Genomic DNA, 10,879 nt, shown 5'->3' with positions numbered 1-10,879 from the left:
CGGGGAGGAACGACAGGTGAGCCTGCACGGGGGTAGGAGAACAGAGGGATGGTGTTTAGCAGCCACGCTGCTAAACTCCCTCCCACCTATGGCCCTAGGAGCCCATGCAGTGGCCGACGTATTCCGGCCCAAAAGATAGTTCCAGGACTATCTTTTGGGCCTCACGTAAAGACACCCGGCGCTATATTGGCTTGGCCGGGCGTTTTTATGTCTCAGGAATACACCCATGTGATCTGATACATTGGAATCCAATGCATCAGATCACAGCGCATGTGACTAAAAGGGACTTTATGACAAGTGACCAAGCTAACGATGGCTTTTATGAACGACGAACGAAAAGCGAACAATTAATCTTTGGTCCTTCCATTGTTGGCTGCGTTTACATGGAATAATTATCATTTACTTTTGCTCATTTCAGTGATTTTTGAAACAATAATCATTGCATGTAAAAGGGCCTAAGAACACAGGGAACACTTTTTGAGTTTTCTTAAGGTTTTGCCAACAGTTGACCTGAGATGATCATCTATAGTTTACAATTGGACAACTCTTTAAGGACAAGACTCTGGCTACACAATTCCAAGACACAAATCTTCTTTACCAACCATTCCTTACGCCGGCTGCACGCGGGCAGATTCTTGCTGTGGAATCTGCGGCAGGCGTCCGCACCGTGGATCTGAAGCAAATACTGTCCATAGCATGCTATGGGAAATCGATTTTTCCTGCATGGAAATCAATTGCGGTTTCCGCTCACGGGGGAAAATCGCAGCATGCTCCATTTTTGCGCGGATTCCACACGGACAGCTTCCATTGAAGTCAATGAAATCCATCCAACCCCCGGTCTGTCCACAATTAACATTGTGGATAGGTCACAGATTCCGCCACATCGCCTAGCGACGGCACAGGTGTACTGCGCATGTCTGACAGCGAGCTGAGGCACCCTCCATAAACCATGAATATGCAATAGAACACAGAAGTCCTGGGGAATGGGATCCATGGATGTACCTGCATGGCACTGAAACACATGGCACAGGTGCGGGATTTGTAGGAGTTGACTGCTGTCAATCAGGTACCATGGGAGGGGTTATAACTCCACTTCGTGAATGTGCGGGACTCAACTCCAGCTCAACTGCTATACTGGTACACTCAAAAGTGCCACATCTGCATACTATTTGGAGAACTTCAGACGGTGCATACAGGAAAATGGAAAGGTACTGGATTATAGAAATCACTTCAACACCTCCTTTGTACACATATCACAGCTGTACTGGTATTTTAGGTACTAAAACCATGGTGACAGGTTCCCTATAACACTAGAGAAGAGAGAGATTATTCAAAAGTATCTGGACAACTTGAACAGTGAGCAGCAACTAAGAGAATGGTATTTAACAAAGAGAAATGCAAAGTCCTACATCTGGGCAAGAAAAATGAAGAAAGCACATACAGAATGGGAGGAATTGGGCTAAGCAGCAGCACATGTGAAAAAGACTAGGGTATACTGATAGATCACAGACTGAACATGAGTCAACAATGTGATGCAGCAGCAAAAAAGACAAACACAATTCTGGGATGTATTAAGAGAGGAATAGAGTCTAGATCACGTGAGGTATTTATACCCTCTACTCTTTATTAGTCAGACCTCATCTGGAATACTGTGTCCACTTTTGGGCATCCAACTTTAAAAAAGACAAACTGGAGCAAGAAGAGTTACTAAGATGGTGAGCAGTCTGCAAAACATGTCCTATGAAGAACGGCTAAAGGATCTGGGAATGTTTAACTTGCAGAAGAGAAGGCTGAGAGGAGACAATAGCTGTCTACAAATATCTGAAGGACTGTCACAGTGCAGAGGGATCAGCCCTATTCTCATTTGTACAAGGAAAGACTAGAAGCAATGGGATGAAACTGAAAGGGAGGAGACACAGATTAGATATTAGACAGTGAGGGTGATCAATGAGTGGAACAGGTTACCATGAGAGGTGCTGAGATCTCCTTCAATGGAAGTCTTCAAAACAGAGGCTGGACAGACATCTGTCTGGGATGATTTAGTGATCCTGCACTGAGCAGGGGGTTGGACCCGATGACCCTGGAGGTCCCTTCCAACTCTACCATTCTATGATTCTATAACCCAATGACACACAACATAGTTACGACCTGTGCGATGGAGTGGGATCGGGAGCCGCTCCAGACAATGCAGATGCCAGCTGTTTCTCACAGCCGACACCTGCTGGCTACAGTTCTGACAGTGGCAGTTAAATCTCCTGATTGGTTTTGCTGGGTCCTAATCTACTGCATTTGGTCGCCAATTGCCTGTAGCATAGCCTGATGGAATGCCTTTCAGATCACAGTACATTGATACTATGTTATTGTTTCATACTACAGGAGCTATCAAATGATCACAAGTTCATGTCCCCTATGAGGACTAAAAAAAAAGGTAAAAATTAGTTTTAAAAAGTTTTATTAATTATTAAAAAACTAAAAGCTATTAAAAATTTAACCCCCTTCTCCTTTTCCAATATTTATAAAAAAAATCAAATCCAGAAAAAACATATTCGATGTTGCTATGTCAATAAAAGTCTGATCTATCAAAGTAATGTATCGTTTATCCTGCAAGGTCTATAAAAAAATAAAAATACAAAACCCCAGAGTTGCCCATTTTGGATCATCCAGTCTAAAAGAAAAAAAATGTAATAAAAAGCAATCAGAACGTCGTATGTACTCCAAAATAGTACCAATAGAAACTGCAGGACGTCCTGCACAAAATGAGGCCTCGCATAAGTATGTCGACAGATAAACCTACTGCTGAAAATAATTTGATGTTTTTCCAAAGGTACTTTATTTTTTTTTAATAGTACAGCCAAAAGAAATCATAAATTTGGTACCTTCGTAATCGTACCGACCATAGAATAACCTTATGCCATTTTTACTGCAGTGTGTGCACCATAAAAACAAGAACCCCGCCAAAGATGATGGAGTTTAGTGATTTCCTTTTCACTTCACTTAGAATTTTTTTAGGTTTTTCAGTCCATTATATAGTACCATTAAAAAATACGACTCGGCCTGCAAAAAACAATCCTCAGGCTGGATTCAGACAAACGTATATCGGCTCGGTTTTTACGCCCAGCCGATATACGGCATCCTCATCTGCAGGGGGGAGCCTGGAAGAGCCAGGAGCAGGAACTGAGCTCCCGCCCCCTCTCTGCCTCCTCTCCGCCCCTCTGCACTATTTGCAATGAGGAGAGGCAGGACAGGGGCGGGGCTAATTCTCAGAACTTAGCCCCGCCCCGTCCTGCCTCCTTTCATTGCCAATAGTGCAGAGGGGCGGAGAGGAGGCAGAGAGGGGGCGGGAGCTCAGTTCCTGCTCCTGGCTCTTCCATCCTCCCCCCCTGCAGATGAGGAGACCGTATATCGGCTCGGCGTGAAAGCCGAGCCGATATACGGTCGTCTGAATCCACCCTCAGACAGTGACGCTGATGGATAAATAAGAGTTACGATTTTTTGAAAGTGGGGAAGAAAAAATGAAAATGAAAAAAGGGCGGCGTCCTTAAGGGGTTAAATGACTTCGATATAAATATGTCATCCTGTATCCTATCCCTGAACATTACAATAAAAATCTCGAACTACGATGAAGGATTTCTCTCTGAGCCTCAGGAAGCGGTGATTGCTTTTGCGTGATTAGAACATTTGCTAAAACAATTATTGCTTTCACAAAGCGCAGGACTCTTGGCAGCCGATTCGGGAATACCCTCCTGCTGCATTGTTCCAGCACAATCCTGTCTCGGAATGTTAATTACATGCATTTTCTATCAGCAGTTTTTCTGTCCTGTACAGTGGTGTGCATTACATCTGCACATTTCACTAAATACAGTCTCTACAGTCTTCTCCATTTCAGGTCTGGTTGTATACAAAGTCCTTCCCCCTCTGCCCCACTCAACATTTTTAGACACTTTTTGTGATCATGTCAAAAGGGGTGTATATAAAACTAGCTGATATACCCGGCTTCGCCCGAGTTAATTAGGTACTGGTGTTTATCTGGTGTTCACACGGAAAATCTTATGAAATCGTGGTTTCTTTAGAAATACTGAGGAAAAAAATACCCAAGAACCCAGGAAACACCCCGTGGAGGTAACCATGCGACGTTTCCTTTATATAAAATGACATCAGGAAGTGAGAGAATTAGATTACGTACATAAAATTTGGACGCTAATTCTTTTGCGCTTAGAATTGAATAATCGAGTTGGGACCCATTACCTTTTCCTATTTATGACATAATCAATGCTCGTGCCAAATTTCAAGTTTCTATGACATCGGAAAGTGAGAGAATTAGATTTTATACGTAAAATTTGGACACTAATTCTTTTGCGCTAGAATTGAATAATCGAGTTGGGACCCCTTTACTTTTCCTATTTTGGAAATAATCTATGCTCGTGCCAAATTTCATGTTTCAACAACATCGGGAAGTTGGAGAATTAGTGGCGAGTCAGTCAGTGAGGGCTTTCGTCTTTATATATATAGATAACACCACCATACAATACCTTAATAATACCCTCATGCTGTGCCCACGAAATACTGCCATCTACAGCCTTTATAGTACCACCATATGGTACCCCAATAATGATATAAAGTATTCAAATTATACGGCTTTACAAAGGGCTGCCATATACATAAGGCCGCAATTCCACTCCTGAATAAGAGCTTCTTCACATCAGTGTTTTTGCTTTTCGCTTCTGACACAGTTCCGTTTTTAAACCCCACTGATTTCAATGGGACTTCATAAGCTTCAGTTAGGGCTCATTCACATCAGCGCTTGGAGATGCTGTTTTCCTGCTTCATTTGAGAAGCAGGAAAACAGCATCCCCTAACCGAATAGCTTCATCTTATGATGGAACCGAATTGCACTGAACGGACACCACTGACTATAATGGGTTCTGGCTAGACATCCGGCTGTTTGCAAGAGGAAATAGTGCAGCATGCTGTGCTATACTGCCCTGTTTTTAAATAGAATTCAGCTATGGCGGCTGAAAAACCTCTGACGCTGATGTGATTGAGCCCTTATGTTTACTTCAGTTCTCTTTTATTTCCGTTTTTTTAAATGGATATTCGCAATTGAGTCACATTATATGAGCACCTCCTACTTTCGACGTTGGTAGCACATAGCCGATGACGTAAGTAACGTGTGATTGGCTGGCTTGTTGGGTATATAAGGTATGCGATAGGCCGTCTGCTCACGTATCACTCCATGTTGTCAGGGGTAAAAGGGGTGACTTATCAGAGTTGCAAAAAGGAATGATTATCGGCTTTCGGCCAAGTGTGGCAATATTTCTCAAACAGCGCAGTTTGTGAACTGTTCACGTGCTGCTCTGGTGAAAGTATATCATGAGTGGACAAATGTTGCTCACTGGGAATGACCAACATGGAAACTGTGGAGCACCATGTGCCATTGATGGGATCATCCCCATCTGGTATTTAGCAAAAATCACCAAAATATCAGAAGCAGACAGGGCATGTGTGTTGGCTGGGTGCTGCTGCCTTGTAGGGCTGGAGTTCTAGGTTTTTAATCGGACCTTGATTTGGATTGGGACCTGGGACCCCACCACTGCAGGGCAGCAGTGCTGACCCCTGGGCCACTACTACCTCCTCCACCAATATTGTTCAAGGAACATTTTGGAGGCCAAATTAGAGAACCACATTTTTACTCCCATTGATTTTAACGGAATTCAGAATTGGGAGATTCGATTCACAATTATTTTTTAAAACCTGTTTGGTCATTCCCGATCCGATTATTTCATTGATCGCTCAATGCTAGTCAGGATGAATTGCTGCGGTTCTGAAGACCAAAGGAGTTCCAACGCGCTACTAGATGTGGAGAGGGGGGGGGGGGTTGATAAAGTTGTCATTCAGTGTATTTCCAACATCTAGGGGATATTTTTCCTTATATTTGAATTCAGTTGGTACATCCACTGGGTGCACCTCGCAGACATGGAAGTGATATTGCATTTTACATGATGCGCTTGCTGGAACACCTAAGGGACAGTGAAGTGTATACGGGAAACTGGACTCACGGACATACATAACATAGAACTAAAAGCCGGCCAACACACTCACCAAACATTCCCGCACGCATAGGCAGATGGAATTTCTGTAATAAATACAAGGAATTAGTTTGTGCATTGGCCAATGAACTTAAGCTGCGAGCCCAGCTTCAAGGGTCCTCGTGTCTCGGGGTCCCTACTCTAATGGGACAACATGAACCAGAACCCTGCCTACAAGCAGAGCGATCACCTCGATAAAGGCAGCCCTGCGCTAGAACCTAAGGACCATACTAGCCTAGAGATGATACATGATCCAGCCGCACAGGACACAGTTCACACTCCAACACACTAGGGCTAGCATGCAAGACAGAACAAACACAGAACAGGACTGTTCACACCTGATATCTGGCCAGCTGCACAAACACTGGACACTGTTCACACACATAACACATATACAGGCATGCAGAACCAACAGACCCTAGAGTGAAGGGATACCAGCTTCCTCTTGCAGAGGGGCTGGTGTATATATATGCAGCAGACCCGTGGGGATTGGCTGGCAGGAGGAACTCCACACCCAGCCAGCTCCCTCACTTGTGAAGGTGTGCTCCTGGAACCCTGTAGAAGAACAGATCCCAGCAGCACAACCTGACATCAGTCTTTGTGATTACTCTTTTTGGAAGCGATGAGTATAATTTAGTAACAACCCTCTTTCTTTCCCAGAGTTCAACGTTGAACATTGTAACAATCAAAACATGTCATTACCTGCAGGAACAATGTTGGCTATGGAAGGTCTAGTGCTCTTCTTCGAACCTGTGCTTCAATTCAAACTGAGTAAAATCACAGAATCCGCCTTGATCAATCTTGTGCATTATCTCATTTTCCAAAATAGTCTTTTGGGTAATTTATGTAAATTAACCAGTGATGTATTTTGGCGTTCTATTTCTGTAACCAACAATAAAAATTCACAACCAGCATAATACTCGTAAAATATCATTTAGATCTAGGCGAAGTGTGAGCCCCCGCACCCCTGGGAACTGTAAAGCAGCAAGTTTGATTCTAGATTTTTTTCCCCCACCCAAGTGAGATCATTACAGATACCTTCAAGGGACACAAAGAAAGTTTGTGAAATCCACATTAGTGAATGATATGGACACTAGGGGCTCTGGGACAGGAAGTCCAACAGTGAAAGGGTGCCCTGCCAATTAATCAAGTTGCACCTGAATAGGCTTTGTAAAACGCGTAGGTGTTCCACTCAATAGTGGTGTTGAGCCAGGGGTGAGGAGCAGCCTGAGCTTGTGAGTGCCTGAGACTGAAGCACTCAGACTGCATGGAAGACATACCCTAAGTACTGCTGCCCAAAAGATGGTAAATTGTGAGAGGAGTCACAAAGTGGACAGAGGGAGGTATGACTGGTGTGTGGGGTGAAGTGTAAGGGATTAGTTGTGTGAGGGGTTTGGGTTTACCAGGGTGCAGTTGGGGCTAGTCCTAGGGTGGTTGGTATATAATGTGGGGGCATAGCTTGCAGCAGCCATCATCTTCCATGAGCTTGTTGTGCAGTTTTCCCACTCAATCTCCTTTGTTGGCTGTTTTTAATAAAGGGTTATTGTCATGGCAATGAGGAGGAGAGATGTGGTCATGAGAGGGATGGATATGAGTAAATGGAGGGCAGATTTGCAGATGATGGTGGACGGGACCCTCTGGGGTGAACCCAGAGGTCAGCTGTAGCAATAATTGGCAGACCCATTATGTCCGGTGCCCTCGAGGCAGTATTGGTGGCTGAGGCCAAATGGATGGGCTGATGGCATTAAGCCGGGTAACGTACTCATGACTGCATTTCTCTATACTGTACAATTCATGCATACGGTTTGCATGTGTTAAGCTCTTAATATGTTGATTGATAAGTTGTTAATAAGCCATGTAACACAATGGTATGCTTTATTTAATATAGTATCCCCATCCCCTCAGTATTGAACTGTGATCCTGTTGAGATAAACTGTGTTATGTTTAGGCATTAGGACTTGTTAGTGAGGGGGAAAGATAATGTATAGTTAGCGGCCAGCTGGCCAGGATTTATTTTTATGTAATGGTAACAGTGGGAATTACTGTGAACCGCTGCTGCAATGCAATAAAACTGGCAGCTGCCAGATTTTTTAAAAAGTTCTGAGTGTCAAATGTATCTGTGAGTGGCATCAACCATCTTGAGTGGAGAAGATGGCGTTCCTGAATAGTGACGAATTCCCTAATGTCACAGTACCTGCAGCCTAGTTTGACACTTAAGGATGCAAATTTTGGGGGATGTTCATCTCTACATTTCAAAAGCGATAATTTTTTTATTTTGCCATCAACATGGCTGTATGAGGATTTGTTAATTGCGGGGCGAGCCGAGGTACCAATTAGGGGTACAAATAATGCGTAACTTTTATTAATTTTGTTTTGTTTGGGGGGACAGGGTGAAAGAAAACAACAATTCTGCCATCTTTCGAGGGCTTTCACCATGTGGTACAAATGATGCGATTATTTTTTTCTCTGGGTTTGTGCTATTACGACAATACCAAAATTATGTATACTTTTTAGGTTTTTCCACTTTTGCATAATAAAACCCCCTTTTTTTGCATCACCATTCTTCGGTACATATGACTTTTTTGATCACTTTTACTGTATTTTTGGAAGGCACAGAAAGGCACCTTGGCTGTTATTTTTGCTTTTACCTTTTTATAGCATTTGCTGTGTGGGATAAATAGTTTTCAGTTTATTGTAATGTTCATCACAAATTTGTCAATACCAGATGGGTTTCTTCTTTTTTTGGGGGTGGGGGGTGGATAAGAGGGGGAATGCGAGGGCACAAAAATGTTTTTGCTTATTTCTTTTTTTACTTCTTTTTTTGACTATTTCTTTTTATGTCCCTGTAAGGGACTTGAACCTACACTCCTATGATCGCTCAGGTAATACACTGCAGTACGTCTATGCTGCAGTGTACTATCTCTTATCTTTGCATCACAAGCCATGGCAGATCTGGAAGCCGTTGTCAGGTGTCTGGTTGCCATGGTAAGCTATCAGCTTTCTGTCATTGGGTGAAGGAGGGCCGATGATGTTGAAGATGGCACCGGCTTAGATCCTGAGGCCACGCTATGTACATGCCAACATGCCATACATGTATGGCACTTTGTCTGAGCCGCTTCCCTCCTATGATATACATGTAAATCATGATGTGGGAAGGAGTTAACAAGAAATATAATATATTTATAAATTAAAACCAGATCTTGGAACATATATTTTTCTAATCTGTCTTTATTTTCCAATTGTAGATTTTTCTCTTTCCATGACTAGGGGGGCGGCCATCTTGCCTGAGCTGCTGTTAACAGTATTTAGAGATTTGCTTTACAGCAACTACATAAACCATAGGAGACTGTTGTCTAGAGATGACTATGCAGGGGACTGCTGTGGGCATGCTCTGTAACCTATGCAGGGAGGGGGAGGAGGTAAGCTGTGACATCACCTATTGCGAATGGTGGATCCTGCGTTATCTATATATAGGTGTAATCCTGCCGGTGATGATGAGATGATAGCTGAGAAGCTCTCTATAGAACAGGAAGTATCAGACTATTATTAGGCTTAGTGGTCGGTGTGAAAATGTGCTCTTTATTTTATATATTCTGTGCCTTTTATTTTTGTCTTTTTTATGTACCTGAGGATTATAAATATCTCCCTCTACGTCTGTGTTTATTCCAGACAAGTATATATATTCTGAGGAGGGGAGGGGACTTCCCACTTATTCCTGTAAATGTCTGTGGCTTCCTCTAATTAATATGGATTCTGTCCATCCCATCTGCCTTCCATCTGGCTTCCCTGAGGAATGTCTCCAGTGAGTAATGGCTTCTAGTCAGATCTTATAACCTCCTTGTCCACTCTTCTGTGTTGTGCAATGGATTCGGCAATAATCACTGCTCTGCGGCTCATTACCCCGTATCACTGGCTGCGCTCACATCATCTCTTTATACATAATATGCATACTGGTGCTGCTGTCACATTACTTTTTTTACCTTTGCTCAGCTCTAACAGTCTACTGGATCTTTTACTCTATTTTATCATTTCTTCTCTATACTCTTTTTTTTTTGTAATCACTTCTGCTTTCCCCCTGCTGTGTTCTAATCACCTCTATGCTTGGCTCTCTGTTCTGCTCTATACCCTGTTCTACAATCACCCCTGCTCTATGTCTGCTGTTCTCTCTGCTCTTTAATGTATTCCATTCTTTACTTTATTCTATAATCATCTCTTCTCTCTACTCTGCTCTACAACCACCTCTTGCCCCTGTCTACTCTGCTATCTGTTTCATAGTCACATCTGCTCTCTACTATTCGATCATGTTCTGTAATCACATTTGCTCTCTATGTACTCTTCTTTGTACTCTGTTCTGTACTGTCCTATAATCACTTCTGCTCTCCATCTACTTTTTACGCTGCACTATACTCTGTTCTAGATGCAGTTCTACTTTCATATCTACTCCTTTCTTTACCCTGTTCTGTAATCACCTGTGCTCTCTATCTATTCTTCTGTGTACTCTTCTCTCTTCTATAATTACATCTGTTCAGTACTCTCCTCTCTTTGCCCTATAACATCCACTTTGTACTATTCTGTTTCTCTGTTCTATAATCACCTCTGCTCTCTATTTACTTTTTTCTTTGCCCTCTACTCTGTTCTATAATTACCTCTACTCTGTACTCTTCTGTCTACTCTGCAATACAATCACCTCTTCTTTCTACTCTATGCTATAATCACTTTTGTCTACTCTGCTCTATAATGACTTCTGTCTACTCTGTTCTATAATCATTTCCTCTCTCTACTCTGCTCTATCA

Source organism: Eleutherodactylus coqui, chromosome 5 (genome assembly GCF_035609145.1).
Source record: "Eleutherodactylus coqui strain aEleCoq1 chromosome 5, aEleCoq1.hap1, whole genome shotgun sequence".
Taxonomy (NCBI): Eukaryota; Metazoa; Chordata; class Amphibia; order Anura; family Eleutherodactylidae; genus Eleutherodactylus; species Eleutherodactylus coqui.
Note: the sequence above shows the minus strand (reverse complement) of the source record.